The sequence below is a fragment of the Hyla sarda genome, chromosome 1 (assembly GCF_029499605.1).
Source record: "Hyla sarda isolate aHylSar1 chromosome 1, aHylSar1.hap1, whole genome shotgun sequence".
NCBI classification, from domain to species: Eukaryota; Metazoa; Chordata; class Amphibia; order Anura; family Hylidae; genus Hyla; species Hyla sarda.
In genome coordinates, this window is record NC_079189.1 from 558,963,952 (window position 1) to 558,987,919 (window position 23,968).

The 23,968-nt window shown below is 42.8% G+C and overlaps 2 pseudogenes; one reads left to right on the forward strand and one right to left on the reverse strand.

Moving 5' to 3' along the window:
- The first annotated feature begins 12,034 nt into the window (after nucleotides 1–12,034).
- LOC130344029 (U2 spliceosomal RNA) lies at nucleotides 12,035–12,143 on the forward strand (annotated as a pseudogene).
- Nucleotides 12,144–21,781: 9,638 nt separating this feature from the next.
- LOC130343443 (U2 spliceosomal RNA) lies at nucleotides 21,782–21,948 on the reverse strand (annotated as a pseudogene).
- Between the last annotated feature and the right edge of the window lie 2,020 nt (nucleotides 21,949–23,968).

Below are 23,968 nucleotides of genomic sequence, written 5' to 3' on the forward strand. Positions count from 1 at the left end.
CCTGCTGCTATTGGTCGGACGATCATCCGACCAATAGCAGCGCTCCTGTGGAGGTGACGGCATCGCCACCTCCCCCTCGCTACAGGAGGTGAGTACGCGCTGGGTCCTTAAGTACCAAGGAGTCAGGGTGTACCCATACTCCCTGGGTCCTTAAGGGGTTAAACTTACAGTGGATCTGTAATTAAAGGGGTATTCCCGGCCAAATACATCTTATCCCCTATCCAAAGGATAGGGGATAAGATGTCTTATTTTGAGTGGGCACACCGCTGGGACCCCCTCACGATCTACATACAGCACCTGCATTCTATGCAGGGCTGTGTCTCTAGGCTGGATCTCAGGCTTGAAGCATTCATTCGGCGATCAGACAGCGTAGGAGAAGGTAAGAAGACCTCCTCCTGTGCTACAGCTGTTCGGGATGCCGCGATTATACCGCGGCGATCCCGAACAGCTCCCTGAGCTAACCGGCAACTTTCACTTTCGTTTTTAGCCGCGCGGCTCAGCTTTGAGCGCGCGGCTAAAGGGTTAATAGCGCGCGGCACTGTGATCAGTGCCGCGCGCTATTAGAGGCGGGTCCCGGCTTCACTATGATGCCGGGCCCGCCGCGATATGATGCGGGGTCACCGTGTGACCCCGCCTTATATCGCAGGACCGGGCACCAGGATGTACCCATACGTCCTGGGTCCTTAAGAGGTTAAAGGGGTACTCCGGTGAAAAACTTTTTTTTTTTTTTTTTTTTTAATCAACTGGTGCCAGAAAGTTTTTTTTTTTTTTTTTTTTTTTTTTGTGCCTATTCATTATTAATACCCCCCCCCCCAACCCCACCCCCACCCCATCTTCTGGCACAGAGAGAGAGAAGAAAGAAAAAAAAAAAGAAAGAAAGAAAAAAAAAAAAAAGGGGGGGATCTACCATATATTCCAAATCTTTCTACATTCTCTTTGACCCTGTTTACTCCTCATCCACCTAAACTCCTTATCTTTCATGATTTTTAACCCTTCCTTCCATTCCTCTATCTGTAATTCATTAGGGGATATCCAATTCCTTAGTATAATCAATCTAGCGAAGAACAGAATCCGATGTATTAAGCACTCGTATTTCCCCATATTACCAATAGCTCCTAACAGTATAAACTCTATCGTACGAGGAATCTTCACGGGAATTATAGTTTCTACCTCTTTTATTACAGATTCCCAGAAAACCGATATCTTTTCACACGACCAAAAACTATGTAGAAAATCCGCTTCCTCCAAACCACATTTAACACATTGTGACGTAATCTTCACCCCCATCCTATATAAATGGAGCGCGGAGTAGTGAGTCCTGTGTAATATCTTAAATTGTGTGATTTTATGTTCCATATTACGAGAAACCTTACTTATATTTTGGGCCATAATGTCCCAATCATCTTCAGACACAGTACCCACAATCCGAGACCATTTTTCTTTAATTCTATCAGTCCCCCTTATTCCAATAATCTTATTTAATTTCTTATACAAAATTGCTATTCCTTTTTTTTTTTTAAAGTGCTCTATTTGAATTAGTGCTTCTATAAAGTTGTGTTTCTGTGTTACATAAACCTCCTTATCTATCGTGTTATGGACTGCATGGCTAACCTGCCAGTAATACAGCCAATCATTATCGTTAATATCATACACCCTTTTTATGTGATCAAATGAGACAAGTTGTCCTTTATCAAATATTTGTTTCAATCGTTTTATACCCTTACTATCCCAAAAAGTTGACTCACAATCCACCAATTCTTTAAATTTATTGTTACCCCACAAAGGTGTAAACCCAAAACTATTTTCTATATGTAATTCTTCCTTTAATCTCTCCCATATTTTTCTAAATTTGTGCGATAACATCGTGCTATTTAAACCCTTCTCTTCATAATCATTAATTCCAACACCTCATAAATATTCTCTTTCTCCTTATCTACTACGGTCTTCTCCAGATATCTAGAATTTCTCCAATTCACAACTCGTACCAATTGCGCAGCCAAGATTATACCGCGGCGATCCCGAGCAGCTCCCTGAGCTAACCGGCAACTTTCACTTTCGTGATGCCGGGCCCGCCGCAATATGATGCGGGGACCCCGCGTTATATCGCAGGACCGGGACCCAGGATGTACCCATACGTCCTGGGTCCTTAAGAGGTTAAAGGGGTACTCCGGTGAAAAACTTTTATTTTTTTTTTATTTTTTTTATCAACTGGTGCCAGAAAGTTAAACAGATTTGTAAATTACTTCTATGAAAAAATCTTAATCCTTCCTGTACTTATTAGCTGCTGAATACTACAGCGGAAATTCTTTTCTTTTTGAAACACAGAGCTGTCTGCTGACATCATGAGCACAGTGCTCTCTGCTGACATCTCTGTCCATTTTAGGAATATGTTTGCTATGGGGATTTCCTTTTACTCTGGACAGTTCCTAAAATGGACAGAGATGTCAGCATAGAGCACTGTGCTCGTGATTCAACAGACAGATCTGTGTTTCAAATGGAAAATAATTTCCACTGTAGTATTCAGCAGCTAATAAGTACAGGAAGAATTAAGATTTTTTAATATAAGTAATTTGCAAATCTGTTTAACATTCTGGCACCAGTTGATTTAAAAAAAAAAAAAAAAAAAAAAGTTTTTCACAGGAGTACGCTTTTAAAGGAATTCTGTATGAGCTGCTGCTGATAAAAGGGCAAAGGTATTGTCAACCCAGCTCTGTGAATCCTGCTGGAGTTAGAGAGGTAAATCCAGCCTCATATGAAAAACCTGTAAAGTTCTACGTAAGGTTACATAACTGAATATGGCATATAAAGATCAAAGCAACTATTTTTAAGATATGTTAGTAACATTTTCCTTGACTTTATTTTATTATAGCTGAACTTTTTTTTTGTAGTTGATTTCCATATAGATAATACTTTGAGAACTAAAGGGAAATATATCACTGTCTGCAATTACCTTATAAATACCTAATAAATTTCTGAGTTCCTTCTAAAAGTGCACGTATTAAATGTCACTGATGACTTATGAGCAAAATACATGTCAAATTCCTTTTTCTCACTTTCATTGTATGTGTAAGCATATTAAACCCTTCAGGATCAGCCTATTTGGGGTTATAAGGACAAAGCTTTGTTTTTCATATTTTTTCTTATCACATTTCAAGATCTATAAGGGTGGGTTCACACCACGGTATGGCCCCACGGTTTCCGTGTACGGTTTCATACTTGAAACCGCATTCAACCATATCGGAAACCGTATCCATAGACAATGCATTGGAAACCGTGTGCAACCTGATGCATTCGGTTGCGTGCGGTTTGTTTGTAATACGTTGGGTTTTTTTTCCCCCCGTATTCTACCATGGTTTTTGTTACATAGTAACATAGTTCATAAAGTTGAAAAAGACCAGAGTCCATCAAGTTCAACCTATATCCCTTATGAGTCCCTACCGAGTTGATCCAGATGAAGGCAAAAAACCCTCATACTAGAGGTAAAAATTCCTTCCCGACTCCAAATATGGCTTCAGAATAAATCCCTGGATCAACGTTCTGTCCCTATAAATCTAGTATACATAACCAGCGTTGTTATTATTCTCCAAAAATGCATCCAGACCCCTTTTGAACTCTTTTACAGAGTTCACCATGACCACCTCCTCAGGCAGAGAATTCCACAGTCTCACTGCTCTTACAGTAAAGAACCCCCGTCTGTGTTGGTGTAGAAACCTTCTTTCCTCTAAATGTAGAGGATGCCCCCTTGTTATAGATACAGTCCTGGGTATAAATAGATCATGGGAGAGATCTCTGTACTGCCCCTTGATATATTTAGACATAGTTATTAGGTCTCCCCTAAGCCTTCTTCTTTTCTAAGCTAAATAACCCCAATTCTGCTAATCTTTCTGGGTACTGTAGTCCTCCCATTCCCCATATTACCCTGGTTGCCCATCTTTGAACCCTCTCCAGCTCCACTATATCTTTCTTGTACACTGGTGCCCAGTTCTGTACACAGTATTCTATGTGTGGTCTGACTAGTGATTTGTACAGCGGTAGAATTATTTCCTTGTCGTGGGCATCTATGCCCCTATTGATGCACCCCATGATTTTATTTGCCTTGGCAGCAGCTTCCCGACACTGGTCACTACAGCTAAATTTACTATTAACTAAGACTCCTAAATCCTTTTCCATGTCAGTCGTTCCAGGTGTTCTCCCATTTAATACATAATCCCAGCCTGGATTTTTCTTCCCCATGTGCATTACCTTACATTTATCAGTGTTGAACCTCATCTGCCACTTCCCAGCCCAAACTTCCAACCTATCCAGATCCATTTGTAACAGTGCCCTGTCCTCTATAGTGTTTACCGCTTTACAGAGTTTAGTATCATCTGCAAAGATTGCTACTTTACTATTCAACCCCTCTAAAAGGTCATCAATAAATATTTTAAATAGAACAGGACCCAAGACGGACCCCTGTGGTACCCCACTAGTAACAGTCACCCAATCAGAATAAGTACCATTAATAACCATCCTCTGTTTCCTATCATTGAGCCAGTTACTTACCCACTTGCACACATTCTCCCCCAGCCCCATCCTTCTCATTTTATGCACCAACCTTTTATGTGGCACCGTATCAAATGCTTTGGAAAAATCCAGATATACAACATCCAGCGATTGCCACTGGTCCAGTCTGGAGCTCACCTCTTCATAAAAGCTGATCAGGTTAGTTTGACAGGACCGATCCCTCATAAAGCCAAGCTGATATGGGGTCATACATTTATTTTTATTAAGATACTCAAAAATAGCATCTCTTAGAAAACCCGCAAACCCACAATTTACATACAACGGAGGTTAAACCACTTCTGCAGTAAGGCTATTCCATGTATCCACTACTCTCTCAGTAAAGTAATACTTCCTGATATTACTACATAAACCTTTGCCCCTCTAATTTAAAACAATGTCCTCTAGTGGTAGTTTTTCTTCTTTTAACCCCTTAACAACAATAGACGTAAATGTATGTCATGGTGCCGTGGTACTTAATGCACCATGACGTACATTTACGCTACACCATGACCGCGAGCACCAGACCGGTGTTTGCGTCAAGCGCGGCAGGTTCCGGCTGCTGTCAGCAGCCAGGGACCAGCCAGTAACGGCGGACATCCGCGATCGCGCGGATGTCCGCCATTAACCCCTCAGATGCTGTGATCAATACAGATCACAGCATCTGCGGCAGTGCAGTACTTTAAATGGATGATCGGATCGCCTGCAGCGCTGCCGCAGGGATCCAATCATACATAATGGCGGACTGAGGTCCCCTCACCTGCCTCCATCTGTCTCCAGGGGTCTTCTGCTCTGGTCTGAGATCGAGCAGACCAGAGCAGAAGATCACCGATAACACTGATCAGTGCTATGCCCTATGCATACCACTGAACAGTATTAGCAGTCAAATTATTGCTATAAATAGTCCCCTATGGGGACTATTAAAGTGTAAAAAAAATAAAACATTTTAAGTAAAAAAATCCCCTCCCCAATAAAAATGTAAATTATCTGTTTTTACAATATTACCCCCAAAAAAGTGTAAAAAAATTATTAATAAACATATTTAGTATCGCCGCATGCGTAAAAGTCTGAACTATCAAAATATATTGTTAATTATCCCGTATGGTGAACGGTGTAAACAAAAACAAAAAATTCTAAAATTGCTGCATTTTACATTTTATTCCCAAAAAAATTATGAAAAATGTATAAAAAGTTAAACCTAAGCAAAAGTGGTATTGATAAAAACTACAGATCATCGTGCAAAAAAATAGCCCTCATATCTCCCCAAATACAGAAAAATTTAAAAGTTATAGGTGGTCAAAATGGGGCAATTTCAAACATACTATTTTTCTTGTTAAAATAGTTTGAGATTTTTTTTTAAGCGGAAAATCGTATTGTATCGTAATCGTATTGACTCACAAAATAAAGAAAACATGTCATTTTTACCATAAAGTGTACACCGTGAAAACAAAACCTTCCAAAAAATTTAAAATTGCGGTTTTCTTCAATTTCTTCAATTTTCCCACAGAAATAATATTTTTTGGGTTGCACCGTACATTTTATTGTAAAACTGGTAAAAGTAAAATTGGTGATGCAAAAATTAAGCCCTCATATGGGTCTGTGGATGGAAATATAAAAGAGTTATGATTTTTAGAAGGCGAGGAGGAAAAAACGAAAATGCAAAAATATAATTGGCCTGGTCCTTAAGGGGTTAAATATGCTCTCCTCCTTTACCGTGTTGATTCCCTTTATGTATATAAAAGTTTCTAACATATCCCCTCTGTCTCGTCTTTCTTCTTTACAAGTTAAGGTCCTTTAACCTTTCCTGGTAAGTTTTATCCTGCAACCCATGTACTAGTTTAGTATCTTCTCTGAACTCTCTCTAGAGTATCTATATCCTTCTGGAGATACGTCCGCCAGTACTGCGCACAATACTCCAAGTGAGGTCTCACCAGCGGCATGAGCACTTCTCTCTTTCTACTGCTTATACCTCTCCCTATACATCCAAGCATTCTGCTAGCATTTCCTGCTGCTCTATTACATTGTCTTCCTACCTTTAAGTCTTCTGAAATAATTACTCCTAAATCCCTTTCCTCAGATAAAGAGGTCAGGATTGTGTCAAATATTCTATATTCTGCCCTTGTGTTTTTAAGCCCCAGGTGCATTATCTTGCTGAGTTCTGACCATTTTTCTAGTTTGCTTAAATCCTTTTCCATTTGATGTATCCCTCCAGGAACATCAACCCTGTTACACAACTTTGTGTCATCAGCAGCCGTTGGCTGTCCAGGTATGCTGGGAGTTGTAGTTTTGCAACAGCTGGAGGCATTCTGGATTGGAAACAGTGGCTCATGGAGTCCAATGGGCAGGTTACCTGCAGTAAACTCATCTTCCATATAATGTATTTTATGATGTTTACACAGAACTGCCGAGCTCTTCACAAAGATAACTAAGAACTAGGTAAAGGGATGAATGCAGTCGGCTAAAGTCAACATAGCTTAGCACTGTAAGTAGTAAAGGAAAAATTGTAACAGAGTGCGACAGATCTGAGCAAACAAATCACACCATGACTGTGCACTGATGTCAGGTTATATGCTTAGCTATGTACGAGACACCTGCTGAATACCAGAACTGAAAAGTACAGAGATCTTGCAAATATTTGACTTAATAGGTCAGTTTTGTTTGAAAATAAATGGTATGCAATATTTGATTATCCAATGTTAAGCACATTTTTTTATTGGAAGCAAACTATTTTTGGACATTTTGCCCCTCTAGGAATCAGGTCAGTTTTTATTCTTTTGACATGTAAATAAAACCTAAATTACTAAAAAAAAAAAAAAAAAAAAAACCTTATGCTCATATACAGTATTTTCTGTAGTAGATACCTGGCACAGTGCCACAATGACTCTTAGCACTTTATACAGATACCGGTGGAGGAGATCTAACAGTACCTGTTCAGAGAAAAAGTTGCCCAGTTGCCCATAGCAACCAATCAGATTGCTTCTTTCATTTTGCAGAGGCCTTGTTAAAAATGAAAGACACAATCTGATTGGTTGTTATGGGCAACTGGGCAACTTTTCCTCTGCATAAGTTTTGATAAATCTCCCCCACCATCTTTTCTGTTAAAAGTGTCAGGGCCTGTCCACACTGCTGGATTTCCTTTGGCAAAATTCTGCCACTTGCAGCAGAGTCCCATTGTGTTTAATGTGATTGTAGTGTCGAGGTGTGAGGTACAGGGTAGATGGAGGGCAGATGTTATGGCACAAGGGGCAGATGGTATTAACCCCTTCTTGTTGTGACGCCAGGGTGTGGTTTAGCCATAGTGGGACACCACATACTCCCTCACTTTAACAAAGTCGCCCTCGATGCCCAGTCCTGGAGGGCAGAGGAGCACAGGGGCCACATACAGTCCTGGGGCATTACACACAACGTCCATATCCAGGCTGAACTTGCTGTCCGTACATGCTCTGAACTTATAAAGACTACTGAAGGATATGACTATGACATTCTACACATGACTATGAAATTATATACACGACTATGACATTATGTATAACTTTAGACACAATTGTGACAGATTGGGTTGCCGGATGCTTTTTGCCCAATGCTTTGGCTACTGGGGTCCCTTAGCATAACACACTCCTCCCCAGAACACTAGATATATAGCTAGACTAGATATTTCTAGACAACAATTGACACTTGTTACCTTGACTTTTGGTACATGCGTAGTGGGTACAGGAATACCTTCTGGCCAGCAAAGTATCCTGAGCTCGTAAACACAAGAAGATATTAAACATTAGTTTTATGACAACTTAATGACATTTGAATGGACTGTTATGTAGTTAGTGCTAGAGCCCTATTGTAGTAACAGGTATGTGTACATGACTATATGTGTACTTAGTGACTAAGGGGGAGATTTATCATTGCTTTTAGAGCATTTTTTGTCTATGTTTTGGCGCAGTTCAGGCGCAAGCAGCATATTTAGCGACTTTTATAGACAGGTTCACTCTTTTTGCCTACCTGTAGAACTTTTTCTTTTTGACCATGCAGTGGTCACATATTTATCATTTGCGACTTTTGTCAAAAGCCACTATTTTGTGCGCAAAGGTACTTTTTTAGGTGCAAAACTACACCACCTGCCAGTAGGTGTGAGAATCACTTCTACCTTCCACAATTCAATTTTTAACCTCTTGTGGATGACAGCATCCCACTCCCCTACTATGACCCGCGCTCAGGAGCTGAGCGCGGGTCATAGCTGGGTTGTCCTGGCAGCTATCTGCCACCAGGACCCATCTCTAATGCCAGACATCACCGATCACGGTGATGCCCAGTTTTAACCCCTTAGACACCACAATCAAATTTGATTGTAGCATCTAGAATGCAAGTAAAAATGTCATGGCAACTCTGTGAAAGTAAGTAAAAGCACCTAACCTGCTAAATTCAGGACCCGAGAAAGTGTCTACTTCCCTTCCTCACAAGTGTCTAGAAAAAGTGTATGTGGTAGAGCTTTCATCATCCTGCGGCACCTTCTTGACAAATAAGATGCACGCTAGTCAAACCCACCACCCAAATAAACGTGGGAAAATAGCTCTACCATAGACATTCTTTGATAAATCTGGGCCTATGTGTAGTACATGACTTTACTTGATGTTTTATTCTTGGTGGCACCTTTACTGTATGTGGTACTGGTGGTGAGGTGGCAGTTTCATTTCTCCCGAACGGTCAGGATACCTCCTATAACAAATTGCCAGATACCAAGAAAACACTTTACACCTGGGCTTTTATGTACAACAAGTTATATACATTTTATTACATTATACTATAACAATTATAGTACAGGGCAAAAATATTCACTCATGCAAAATAGTGAGAAAAATATATTACTATGACAATATGTACACAAGTGTCCATGTATCGTTCAACAGTTCAGATACATTATAAAGTTCTTTTAGCAGGGAATCTAGGCTAAAAGCCTGGCACATACACTTCCGCAAAATGGTTGCAACAAAATGGTCTTGACAAGTTCGTCAGGCTCTATACTTGAATGTTGCTTGCAACCTGTAACAACAAAAGTGTTCTCACACAAAACACAGTTAGTCTTTTCGACCACAATGGTAAGTTACTTGACTGACAAGATGCTCCTTAATATGGCATCTTTCCATCCCAGCCTTGCCGCTCAGTTTGTTTTCTAGGTTGTGACATGAACCTAGGACCACGAGACTGGGCCCCCTCCATGGGGTTAATGTGAGTGTTCCAAGAGACCTGGGACAAACGGGACTCTGTGATGGTCGGGCTCACAGTGACCACCACCTGTACCGCAGCAGCTTGCGTCACTGGGGGATGAGCTGTCGGTGCCTGGGTGGCCGGCCAAACCTCTGCAACAGCTGGAGTAGGCCGAAGCACTTGTGTTGGTGTCCACTGGTTAGGCCAAACCTCCTCGACCATAGGAGTAGGCCTGGGCACATCGTCTGATGACTTGGGCATGTACTTTGGAGCCATAGCAGGCGCCTTGGGCAGATAGCCTTCCTCCTCTCGGACTGGGTCTCTGACTTGCAATGATAGTAATCCAAAATGATCTGCGTCCCAGCCATCCGATGGGAAGTAGGCAAATGGGATTTGTGTTGGATTCTTCGGACGGGTCGCGGCCCCCTCTCCTCTCATGTTCTGCACGGGCATGTACTCCACAATCTCTGTGTACCGCCCTCCGGTTCACTAAGTTGGTTCCCCCGTGGAGACAGTCCATAAGGGTGCCAAACCCCTAGACCTTGTAAAACTTTATCTCAGTTGCACGGCGGCGCTCCAGGGGTGGCTTACCCTCTCAGGGGTGCTCTAACTTCCTGATGTACAGGGCCTCCAACTTTTTAGTATCCTGCTGCTGCTCCTGTCGCACCTCAAACGGCAGCTGCTTAGGCCCATACCACTCCATCCTCTGAGCCCACAATTGCGGCAACTTCAGCATCTCTCTTGGTCCTTTCGGACTGGGCCAGAGGATCTGGGGGATGGGAAATCCCTGGTAGAGGAAAAAGGTGCTCCCTCATGTAATGGATTAAGTTGGGCTCATCCCCAAACAACCACCTAGGTAAGGGTTGTGACTGCTGACGTGCAGTAGACTCAACAGATTTTGGGGCCTGGGGGGTTTGCTCTGGGCTAGGGGTGGAAAGAGGGGTAGAAAACGCGGCCTCAGACAGGGTACTCACTTCTGATTCCTCTGTCTGGATTTCGGCGCAGGACCCCCAGGTCTGGTGATGAGGGGACAGCCTCACCACCGATGATACATCTGATGCTTCTGATGATTTGGAAGTTCCCCCTTCCGGGGTAGCTGGCCAGTCGTTGTCCTTCAGTAGCGGGATCAGGTGACAGGCCCCGAGGGACAACTGCTGCAATCGGTCAGCAAGATACTGAAATAGTTGTGCCGTGGCCGCAGCAACTTGCCGGGCCTCCTGTGCCATCTTAGTACTCTCCACACGTGCACTTGGCTGCTCCACCATTTTACTGTTCTCTGAGACTTCCGGCAAACTGAGGATCTTCGGCCCCATGGTCCCTTTTATATCGGGCTCCGGGAAAATGGCCGCCGGCTGGAAGGACGTCATCTGTGCAGCGCGGACTTCCGCTTCCCTGGCAACAAGGGGCGAATCTTCATAGTTCCACTTCAGCATGGACACAGCGAAATTACTTCCACGCCCAGGGGCAGGACGTTGACCAGTGCGGGACATTTTCGGGCGCTTCTCTGGTGCCTCTTTTACCCTTTCAGGTATCGGCACAGTGGAACTGCATAGCATGGCTTCGGTTCTGATTTTGCTGATTGTTGTAGTGACTTTCACAGTTTTCCAAACAGCAGGCAGCAAACTATTCTTCACCTCCCCCTTTATTTCACAAGTGCCTTTGTTAAAACACATTTACAGACATAGTCCTGTACACTTTTTCTGGTGCAAGTTCTGTCGCATGGACAAGCGATTTTTACTGACAGTTTCGTACACAGTTCAGACTAGGGGGAAGGGCTTGTGGTAAATGGCGCACACCTGTATCCGGTTCGTGATGCCAAAAAGATGTGGTGTTGGGGTGTGAGGTGCAGGGTAGATGCAGGGCAGATGTTATGGCCCAAGGGGCGGATGGTATTAACCCCTTCTTGTCGTGATGCCAGGGTGTGGTTGCAGTTCAGCCAAATATCCCGGGGAGGTGACCAGTGACTCAGGGGGACCTCGCAGGCTTGCTGGGACTACAGATGAAGACTACAGACTACAGATGAACTTGACAGAGATGGTGACTGACAATAAGATGACTTGACTTACTGATGACCGACTTGTGGCTGCAGGACTTTAGGCTTGAAGCCTCCAATGCTCTGGACACAGACACTGGAGCAACTTGACTGCACTGGACCTCAGTGGAAAGAGCATGGAAAGAGAGAGATTGCAGCCCCTCCCCTTATTATATAGGGTGGCTGTGCAAGGAGCCCATAGGTCACCTGGGGAGTCATCTGGTCACTATTGCCTCCTGGGCAACAATCACACGGTACAAACATATCGCTTCTCGGCCTTTTGGCTAAGGTCAAGTGTAGTATCTGTTCTTATCAGTTTCATGCCGGTGCCCGAATGATGCCGGTTTTGGGCTGGTGGGGATGGGTGCTGCATGGAGGGGGCGGGTGTACCAGGGCTTTCAAGGGCTGGTTCTGAGGAATAAGCTTGACGGCTGTATCGATGTGACCTGTTCCCTCCATGTCTCGCCATGAGGCTGAGAGGGTCTAGAGCCGAGGTACTTTTGTGCCTCGGGGAGTGGTGACCCCGAGGTGCCGAAACTCACTGGGAGGATGGACTCACTGAGTGGAAGCATGGGCACCATAATCTCTTCACGTTGTGGCACTCACCTCTTGATTCCCGGCCTTCTGGCTAGGATCAGAGAAATTTTTATAGATCCGGCCGGATGTCCGGGCAGTATATCTGCACACATTCATTTATTTATTTCTTTTTGTCTCACTGTGTCACTTTTTGCGTGTTGTGTGTCCACTGGATTTGTCAGGATACGGTAGCCCTTCTGGCGGTCTAGGGGAGGTGTGTGGCCATCAGGTTCCGCACCTCCCTGCAAACACCCCGGGTACTCCTGCTTTGGCAGGGTACCAACCGTTATCGGCTCTGCGGGCAGATACCATGGCTAACGCCAAGGGGGATGCCGGAATCATTTGTGGTCCCTTAGTAGCTTCGGCAAAAAGGGACATCGAACCTGGAACCTTGCAGGTACCTTTTGGTCCGGAGGTGAAGGGTAAGGTTTGTTGGGGGCCTATTGGAGAAGGGCTTGCGATAGACCGCATCCTCTGTGCACGTTTTTTTAGTGTAACACGTTTGCACTTTTTCTTGCACTTTGGGTGATTCGAGAGCACGTTCCTCGGCTCTTAGATAAAACAAACATTAAAGAAACAGTACACTTTTATAATGCAAACATATATACATTATGGTGATACTATAAGAGGGACTCTGCCTGACAGGGCAGGAGGACAGTATGGGGCCACACTATCCCGTTCTGGGACACCACATGATTCTGCTGCAGCGTTCACACTGTGGAACTTTCTGTAACGGAAAATTTCACAGGAAAATTCAAGATTCAGGACCTGCCAAAATAATTAACATATTCATTCTTTTAACGGAATTCTAATGGACTGCATTGCTGTCTATGAAGACAGCGCATGTCCAATCAGTCCTACCACCAATAATTTCATCAGCGCCCCATGCAGACAGAATCTCTGACCAGAATATCTCCAGGTGGAGAGTTAGCAGTGTGGAAGGCCCCTAATTTTTCCACAGTGCTCTCTGCTGACATCTCTGTCCATTTTAGGAACTGTCCGGAGCAGGATAGGCTTGCTATAGGGATTTGCTCATACTCTGGACAGTTCCTAAAATGGACAGAGGTGTCAGCAGAGAGCACTGTGGTCAGACAGAAAGGAAATTAAAAAAGAAAAGAACTTCCTCTGGAACATACAGCAGCTGATAAGTACTGGAAGGAATAAGATTTTTAAATTAAAGTAATTTACATATCTGTTTAACTTTCTGGAACCAGTTAATTAAAAAAATTTTTTTACTTTGGAGTACCCCTTTAAGCCAGCAGCAATTATCTGAGCACTTGCTTCATTGAGAACTGAGTGGTTGTGAAAGCCCAGTTGACAGACCAGGTTTCTCGGTTCAACACCATATTGAACCGCTGTGGAACGGTCTTTTCCCGGATTTACTACACATCTCTTAAGTTTTACCCTGTAACTCATTGATGTTTCAATAAAGAAGATTGGATTGCACACCCCAGTGCTGCTGTCTCTCTTTTACTAGCACTAAGCTCTATTAGAGGTCAGTTTTTGCTGTATATGGCATTAAAAGGCATGGGCTGTGCCCATTAAATGGAGCAGCTAATATGGGCATTATGTAGTGCCAACCACTCACATCTTTCAGTTAAACTCATACCTAGGTATACGGCCGTAATGAATGACCTATAATGGTGCATGGGGTCTGCATATATTTTTTGCGCCATACAAATGCATAGTTTTTTGTATGTCGCATCATGAAAATCTGCATCATGTTTTATTGAATGACATATTACAAGGAATTCTCCCATAGAAGCATTGCGTTAATGAAGCATTGTATGTTAGTATAATATGGATCCACAGGATGTGCTGTGTGCTGCTCTACAGACTTCTGCACACAGGAAAGTAGAGTACACAATGTTTTCAACCTACTGCACCTTTATCGAGTTACTATTCAAAGAATTCCACTGCAAAAACAAGCCGGTGACAACTTACTGAAGCCGGTGCTTTTGTTACTGTATATTTGAAAAATAAATGTTTTTTAATTGCTTCTTTATCAGGATCTTCAAGTATGAACACACAAGGCTCCTTATTCTACAGGAACACATGAGGTGTAGTGAGTAATCTTAGGGCATTAACCAGTTCTGATTTCTGGAGTATTTGGTTGATCAGAATAAAGCAAATATTGAAGCTAAACAGTCTTTAGCTATGAGAGTTTGAACAGGTGTCTAACACAAGGAAGGTTTAGCAGCTCTTCCTGGGATGCCTATGAAGTAGTTAATCCAAAGCAAACTACAACCTTCTTCAAACTTACTTTTGCTTTTTGTTGGAATTATAAATTGCAAAATGTAAATATCAGCCACTGACCAGAAGTAAGTCAATGTTTGGCCGACATGAAAGGCACTTTTCAGAACTGTCATTTCAAATCGGCCTTGATATATAATTTTAAGCGAAGAGCAGAAACCTGTTACTAACCTAATGCAGGAAAGTAACATAATTATTAAAATTATTTTCAATATTGAATTTGAATATTAAATATTATTTCCTTACTTTTGTTATTATTTTATTCTAAATATGTGTTGTTATTATTATCATTATTATTATTATTATTATCCCCTTTCCCCTGGATTTATTCTGGGCCATATTGATGAAGCTATTTATTTATTTATTTTTTATTATTTGTTTTCTTGGTGAGGGGAATTTTGTTAAATTATATTTTATTAAACTTAATTTTTTCCATTTTATTAGATCCACAAGGGGAGTTTGACAAGCAATCTTTAAATTGCTCATATATTGTACTGCACTGTTGATCATGAAATCAGGAATAACTAAGGCTGGAAGTCCCAGATATACACAGTGTAAAGCGGAATAGATGAGCTGCAATTGATCCACAATCCAATTACCTTTATTTACGGAAAATGGGGTCAAACAACACAGGTACGTTCCATTAAAAAGAGCAACGAGGTTTCACAGCGGCTTCTTCCGACTCTCTGTTCTGTTTCATATAACTAAGGTTGGGTTTACACACAGAGTTTGGGATTTTGCGGGAAAAAAAACCCTACCAACTCTCTATTTTACTCAGAAAACCTGGAAAGAGGGTGTGGCCATCAAGAAAGGGGAGCATGGTTGCCGATAAAGGGCTGTGTCTCTGACAGTTTCCAAAAATCCCAGCATATTTACATATGTTCCCACATAAAATGTGGTGGATTTGAGCTCTTGAAAAAACGCACGATCAGAGCAATTGAAACAAAACGTAGGGAAAAGCAAAATGTAGGGAAATATTAGTAAATACCGTGGAAAAATACCTGTCGGGAATCAAAACCCAAAAGAAAACTACACTCCACTCTTAGTAAATCAGGGACAGTATTTTGGTCAGTATTTAGGTCAGAACTGATACAGAGAAAAACTATAATGGACGTTTTTCTTTGTTTTGAACCCATTCCTGGTTTTGCCTAAAATGCTGACTAAAATACTATGAAAAAAAAGACGGGACAGGGTCAAAACCTATATATTTGTTAAAAAAGATTAAGAAGGGAAGTTCTTTTAATACAAAACTAAATAGAAGAACAAGGGAGGTTGATGAGAAGCAACATGAGAAAATATTATTTTACTGAAAGAGTAGTGGTTTCTTGGAACAAACTTTCAAATGAAATGTTATTTTTATTGTACAGGTTGTCGCAATTATTTTTAATTTTCTTCGGCTTTCATTTAATACAAACAGTTTTGAGTGAGAAAATGTTTTATTATTTTTAATTATTTCATTATTACATTGCATTTACCAAACTGTGAATAACTTTAATTTGTAACATATATTGCATTGTTCGTTTTTACTGTACAGTACAAGAAATAATATATAAATATTATTTCTTGTACTGTACAGTAAAAACGAACAGGCATCTGTTTTAACATAGCTCAGAAGATATGTAGTCTGCACAGTGTCTCAAAGACGAAGGACAGCCATTCCAAATATATTACTGCTAGAAGAAACAGATTGTGTCTGTATCAGATTGTATCTGTTGGATCTGATCATTTCCAACAACGCAGAGCTGGTTGGAAATGTAACTGTGCGGGAAAACCTTGGTAATAGCGACCACAATATAGTTACTTTTGACTTAAAATGTAGAAAACAAAGACAGGCGGGGAAGGCAAAAACATATAACTTTAAAAAGGCAAATTTCCCTGGGCTGAGAGCTGCACTACAGGACATAGACTGGGGGGAGGTGTTCTCAAATACTGATACAGAAGGTAAATGGGACATCTTTAAATCAACTCTAAATAACTATACAGCTAAATATATACCAAAGGGGAACAAATATAAACGATTAAAACTAAATCCTACATGGCTGACAAATGATGTTAAAAGAGCAATAAACAACAAAAAAATAGCTTTCAAAAAATTCAAATCTGATGGGTCAGCTATAACATTTAAACAGTACAAGGAGCTTAATAAAATCTGTAAAAATGTAATAAAAACAGCAAAAATTCAAAACGAGAGACAGGTGGCCAAAGAAAGCAAAACTAATCCTAAATATTTTTTTAGATATATAAATGCAAAAAAATCAAGGACAGAGCATGTAGGACCCCTTAATAATGATAATGGGGAGGTTGTCACAGGCGATCAAGAGAAGGCGGAGCTACTGAATGGGTTCTTTAGTTCTGTATACACTATGGAAAAAGGAGCTGACATTGGCCAGGTCAGTGCTGGTAACACATCATGTAATGTACTGAACTGGCTTAATGTAGAGATGGTACAAGGTAAGTTAAGTGATATAAATGTAAGCAAATCCCCAGGGCCGGATGGACTACACCCAAGAGTTCTTAGAGAGGTAAGTTCAGTAATATCTGTACCCCTGTTCATGATATTTAGAGATTCTCTGGTGTCTGGTATTGTGCCAATGGACTGGCGCAAGGCGAATGTGGTGCCAATCTTCAAAAAGGGCTCTAGGTCTTCCCCAGGAAACTATAGACCGGTAAGTTTAACGTGTATTGTGGGTAAATTGTTTGAAGGACTTATAAGGGATTACATACAGGAATACATAGGGGATAATTGTATTATAAGTGATAGCCAGCATGGGTTTACTAAGGATAGAAGTTGTCAAACCAATCTAATTTGCTTTTATGAAGAGGTGAGTAGAAGCCTTGACAGAGGAATGGCTGTGGATATAGTGTTTCTGGATTTTGCTAAAGCGTTTGATTCTGTCCCTCATAGACATCTGACAGGTAAGTTAAGGTCTTTGGGTTTGGAAATTTTAGTTTGTAACTGGATTGAACACTGGCTCATGGATCGTACCCAGAGAGTGGTGGTCAATGATTCGTACTCTGATTGGTCCCCGGTTATTAGTGGTGTACCCCAAGGTTCAGTACTGGGCCCGCTGTTGTTTAATTTATTTATCAATGATATAGAGGATGGTATTAACAGCTCTGTTTCTATCTTTGCAGATGACACCAAGCTTTGTAGCACGGTACAGTCTATAGAGGATGTGCATAAGTTACAAGATGACTTGGATAGACTAAGTGTCTGGGCATCCACTTGGCAAATGAGGTTCAATGTGGATAAATGTAAAGTTATGCATCTGGGTACTAATAACCTGCATGTATCGTATGTCTTAGGGGGGATTAAACTGGCAGAGTCACTGGTAGAGAAGGATCTGGGTGTACTTGTAGATCACAGACTACAGAATAGCATGCAATGTCAGGCTGCTGCTTCCAAAGCCGGCAGGATATTGTCATGTATCAAAAGAGGCATGGACTCAAGGGACAGGGACATAATACTCCCCCTTTATAAAGCATTGGTACGGCCTCACCTGGAATATGCTGTTCAGTTTTGGGCACCTGTCCATAAAAGGGACACTGCGGAGTTGGAAAGGGTGCAGAGACGCATGGGGCATGGAACATCTTAGCTATGAGGAGCGATTAAAGGAGTTACAATTGTTTAGTCTTGAGAAGAGACGTTTAAGGGGGGATATGATAAACGTATATAAGTGTATTAATGGCCCATACAAAAAATATGGAGAAAAACTGTTCCAGGTTAAACCCCCCCAAACGACGAGGGGGCACTCCCTCCATCTGGAGAAGAAAAAGTTTAGTCTCAAGGGGCGACACGCCTTCTTTACCGTGAGGACTGTGAATTTATGGAACTGTCTACCTCAGGAACTGGTCACAGCAGGAACAATTAACAGCTTTAAAACAGGATTAGATACATTCATGGAACAAAATAACATTAATGCTTATGAAGAAATATAAAATCCCATCCCTTCCCCAATATCGCGCCACACCCCTACCCCTTAATTCCCTGGTTGAACTTGATGGACATATGTCTTTTTTCGACCGTACTAACTATGTAACTATGTAAGAGGGTCCGGAAGAGTGTACAGATCTGGCTTCATGGAGGTGTGGTTTAGTATTGTTATAATGTTGAGCCTAAAGGGGTTGTCCAGTGAAAAATATTGTATCCCCTATCCACAGGATAGGGGATAAGTATCTGATCATGGGGTATCCGACCACTGGGACCTCCACAATATCCAGAATGGGGCCCAATCATCTCTGTCGTTCCAACAGAAATTAATGGAGCATGTGCCATCTACAGCACGCGCTTTCTCTCAGACAACCCCCTTAACTAATGGCATGCTTATGGTGGGGGGTTGTGTATGCAGACTCCTGCTAGCTGTAGCCCATTGGCATGTGTCCCATGTGTCCAGCGTGTCTGATGTTTGTTCTGGACTTGTCTGAGCTTTATGTCTGAAGTGTGTGTGTCCGTGTGTATTAATTGTACAATGTTTGTCACTTAAAGGGTACCTTTCATCAAAAAAAATTTTTTGATATATTATAGATTAATGTATGCAGAATAACTTTCCAATAGCATGTTATTAAAAAATATGCTTCTTTCTATTTAATTTTCCACTTTGAAAAAATGGCCACTAGAGGTCTCCCTACCAGTCCTTTTTTATAGATTTCAGACTCATGCAGGAGTCCTAAATCTCAGACTGCATTTGGAACACAGATAAACTCACCACTGCTCACTGCCAGGGAGCAGTGTTGAGCTTGTCTGTGTCCCGGCTGCAGTCTGACATTTAGGACTCCAGCACGAGTCTGAAATCTATAAAAAAAAGGACTGGTAGGGAGACCCCTAGTGGTCATTTTTTCAAGGTGGAAAATTAAATAGAAAGAAGCATATTTTTTAACAACATGCTATTGGAAAGTTATTCTGCATACATTAATCTATAATATATCAAAAGTTTTTTTGATGAAAGGTACCCTTTAAAGTGCAACTCCAACATTTGCTGGAAGTCCCATGCAAGTCTATGAAGCCATCAGCAATTCAGTAGACTACCCACATTATCAACAGACTACGGAGCTGGCTGCAGTTTTAAGGGTATATCCTGCCACCGCAACAAATTGACTTTAAAGGAAATGTGTCATCAGAGAATGGCCTTTTGTTTAAATCAAGTTTTTATGTTAAACCAGTGTCCTGGTACCATCTCCCAGCTGTTGTAGTCTAAGGTTGTTGTTTGGCCAAGTTACAAGGTTACAAGGACCGGATATGAGGTTGTGATACGAGGACTGGATATGAGATTGGGATGTGAGGACAGCATATGAGGATAGGATATGAAGACAGGAAGTGAGAGAAGGGATATAAGGTTGGGATATGAAGTCGGGATTTCAAGACACGAGCATCATTGTTGCTTTTCCTCTCCCACAAGGTTTATGTAGGAAGATTGGGCAATATCAGGTACTCAGCTAATGACCTATAAAGAAGGTGCTAAATGTTTCCAGGTGACCTTTAACACAAAAGCACATAACCTACAAAAAAAGATTACAACAAAGTTAGTTTTGACTCCTTTCGTAAGCAATATCTCTAAAACATTCATTCTCCCGTCTAAATCTAAAAATCTGTTAGTATAATCTGTTCTTGATGTCTTTATTGTTCAGTCTCCTCATTTTATGGTTATTTATACTTCTAGTAGAAGGTGAAACTTCTTCCATGTTCACTGATTCTCCTAAGTCGCCATAGTCATCAATATCATCAATACTCTTCACACCTCTTTAGTGTACATTACACTTGAGGATTTTTATTACACTTTTCATCCCGGTTCTAGCAAGTTTCATTTTGTGTCATACTTCTTGTGATTTTGTGTAACTCTAGTTTCATCAATACTCCCAGTGAAGCTTATCAGATCTAGGATGACAGCGGCACTAAGCCTGATCTGGTGTTTTTGTTTAAGTCCTTTCAAATATCTCACCCTCGTGATGTTTGCTTGAACAATATTGTTGTCAGAAGTGCGTGCTTTTTTCTTCCTCCACCCTCCCTATATACAATGTCTGGTAAGGATAAGTAATGTGAAGGGGAGGTAAGTAATCTTCACATTACAGAAAAAAAAGTAAAGTTTCAGATTTACGAGATAGCAGAACTGTTCATAATATTTATACCAATAAAGCTATGTTCATGATGTTTCTCTATTACTAAATTACTTATATTTAAAATTGTAATCCTTTCCAGTACATATTAGGCGCTGTATGCTCCAAGTTGTGTAGTTCTTTCCAGTCTGACCACAGTGCTCTCTGCTTACACCTCTGTCCGTGTCAGGAACTGTCCAGAGTAGAAGCAAATCCCTATAGCAAACATCTCCTGCTCTGGACAGTTCCTGACACGGACAGAGGTGAGCCTTCTGTGCAGATTCAAGTATATAACACAGACTTTTCAGCACAGATTGGAATTATACTTTTTTTTTTTTTAGAGTAGATCACTGTCCCTTTAAGAGTTGCTTTTGCAGCAGACATGCTGAATGGAAAGTCTCTGATGTGCTTTTCGCATGTGTAAGTGAAGTTACTACTGGAATACAGTTGCACAGAGGATATAGTCCAGTTATCCTGTATTCTAGTGCTAATGTAAAGACTGGGTGGTGCAAGTAATTTTTTTTTTCTTTTTTAAGAGCTGAGGCAAGTGCTTTCTATCACCCAAAGTGCAAGAAAAAGTGCACAAAGGATGCGGTCTATCACTAAGCTCTTCTCCTACAGGAGAGAGGCCCCCCAACAAACCTACCCTTCACCTCCGGGCCAAAAGGCAACTGCAAGGATCCAGGTTTGATGCCCCTTTTCGCCAAAGCTACTAAGGGGCCGAAAATCCTGGCTCCTTGCTTCAACCCAGGCGTTAGCCAAGGTATCAGCCGAGGAGCCGTATACTGATGGCATCTTGACCGAAGCCAAGATGCCCATGGGCGCAGTGACATACAAAAATAATAAATAAGTGAATAAGTGCAGATATACTGCCCGGTCATCCAGCCGGATCTATAAAAATTTCCCTGATCCTAGCCAGAAGGCCGGGATACCAAGGGTGAGGGCCAAAGGTGAAGAGTATGGTGCAGTGCGTTCACTCAGTGAGTTATAACACCCAGTAAGTTTTGGCACCTCAGGGTCACTACTCCCCGAGGCACAGAAGTACCTCGGCTCTACACCTCCCCCCCCAACCTCATGGCGAGACCCGGAGAAAACAGGTCACATCAGGACAGCCGTTGAGCTGGTTACCTGGCACCAGCCCCGGTAAACCTGCCTCCTCCATGCAGCACCCAGCCCCAGACTGGCGTGTCTCTCCACCAGCAGGAAACTGATAAGAACAGATACTACACTTGATCTTAGCCAAAAGGCCGAGAAGCGGTGGTTCAGGTAATAGTGTAGGGTGATTGAAAGAGCTTTATTGTCCGTTCAGTCATTACAAGTCATACAATAAATTACAATCACACAAAGCATGACAGTACAATACACAGCAAAGTTTCCCTAAGCTATACATCGCACATCATGCTACTCTAACACTCGGCTCAATCCTGTAATAGAGAAGCACAAAAGATCGAACAACAAAACAACACAATCTGTGATCGGGGTAGGGGTGTGGGCTACTATGTGGGGGTGGGGAGGGGGCGGATCACAGGGCCAAACTGCTGGGCTATATCTTCAGGGAGACATGGGAGAAGGAGAGGGGTCTTCACTCCTCTTCTTCCTTATCAACGGCCGGGCTGTCCAAGATAGAATAGTCTCTAAGCAGGCTCTTGTAGAACCTGCGGCAGTCCCGGACGGACATGTTTTCCCTGTTGATCACGAGGCGGTTCCTGGCAAGCCACACTGCGTCCTTAAAACAGTTCATAAGGCGCCAGGCCTCCTGGATGGCCTCCACGTCGTGGGTCCCAGGGAACAGACCGTAAAGCACCGAATGGTACGATAGGCAGCTCCTGGGTACAGAGTCTCTGAATTCATGTTCCAGGGCATCCAACAGACCCTGTGCAAAGGGGCACTGCCAAAACACGTGAAAAGATGTTTCCTCCATGTAGGGGCACCGGGGGCAGTACCGGGTTGTGCACAGGTTGTGGGCATGCATGAATGACCTGAGAGAGAGTCCTCCCTTGTCGGCCATCCACGACAAGTCCTTGTGTCCATTGATAAGCCGCTTTGAGGCCACATTAGTCCAAACTGTCTCTGCAGTGGCTGCGGGGAGTCCCGGAACCAGCTCGGTCAAGTCCTTAGCTCGGATAAGCTTGTAGATTGTCTTTGGCTTCCATAGGTCGGGTTTCAGTCCTTCCAGCTGGTGCTCCCTCACAAACCGGACAACATCCCCATAGAACCAGGGAGTGTTCCAGTTGTAAGGGATGGAGCTGTCCCACTTGTCCCAGCCCAGCTGTCTCCACAGGGGCATGAGAAACAAGCGAGACATGGACCTGCCCGCTGAGCCATTCTTTTCAACAAGAGTCCGCTGCACGGTGACACATGCAAAGGAGGCCCTCAGCAAAGTGGGGATATCGGGTATTCCCTTCCCACCCTTGCGGGGCTCCTTGTACATCACAGTCCTCTTGACTCTGTCCATTTTGCCCCAGATGAAGCAAAACACTGTCCGGGTGATGGCCTTGCAAACGGTGGTATGGGGAGGCCAGGCCTGTGCGGTGTACTGGAGCACAGGCAAAACTTCACTCCGCAGGACAAGTGCCTTGCCTTCAATCGAGAGCTTTCTGGAGCTCCACAGTCCGATCTTCGAGTTCATCTTTCCTAGTCGGTCTTGCCAAGACTTCCTTCCCGAACCACACTCCAAGAATTTGAATGAAGTCCAGCTTAACAGTAAAAGGGAAGGGGGCGGAAGAAGCCAGGTGCCATTTCCCGAAGAGCATGGCCTCCGACTTCCCGCAGTTGACTTTTGCCCCCGAAGCTCTGCCGAAGTCCTCGCAGGTCTGGACGAGTGCAGTCACCGAACGCAGGTCAGCGCAGAAGACGGTCACGTCGTCCATGTAGGGCGAGCACTTGACCTCGTAGCGATCTGGTCCTGGTGCGGTGATCCCTCTGATCTCTCCATTCTGCCGGATACTCTCAGCGAAGAGCTCTATAACACAAACAAAAAGAAGAGGTGAAAGAGGGCAGCCTTGTCTAACCCCGGAAAGGATGGGAAAGGGGTTAGTCTTCCAGCCATTCACCAACACCGTGCTGTAAATATCAAAATAAATGACGTTAACAAAAGAGCAAAACATCTTCCCCAGACCTAGCCTGCGCAAAGCCCTGTCCATGAATGCGTGGAAGACACGGTCAAACGCCTTCTCCTGATCTAAGCTGACCAGGGCGGCGCGGCCCCCACGGTCCTGGATGTAATGGACCGTGCCTCTCACAAGGACAAGGCTGTCAGCAATCCTGCGACCAGGAATG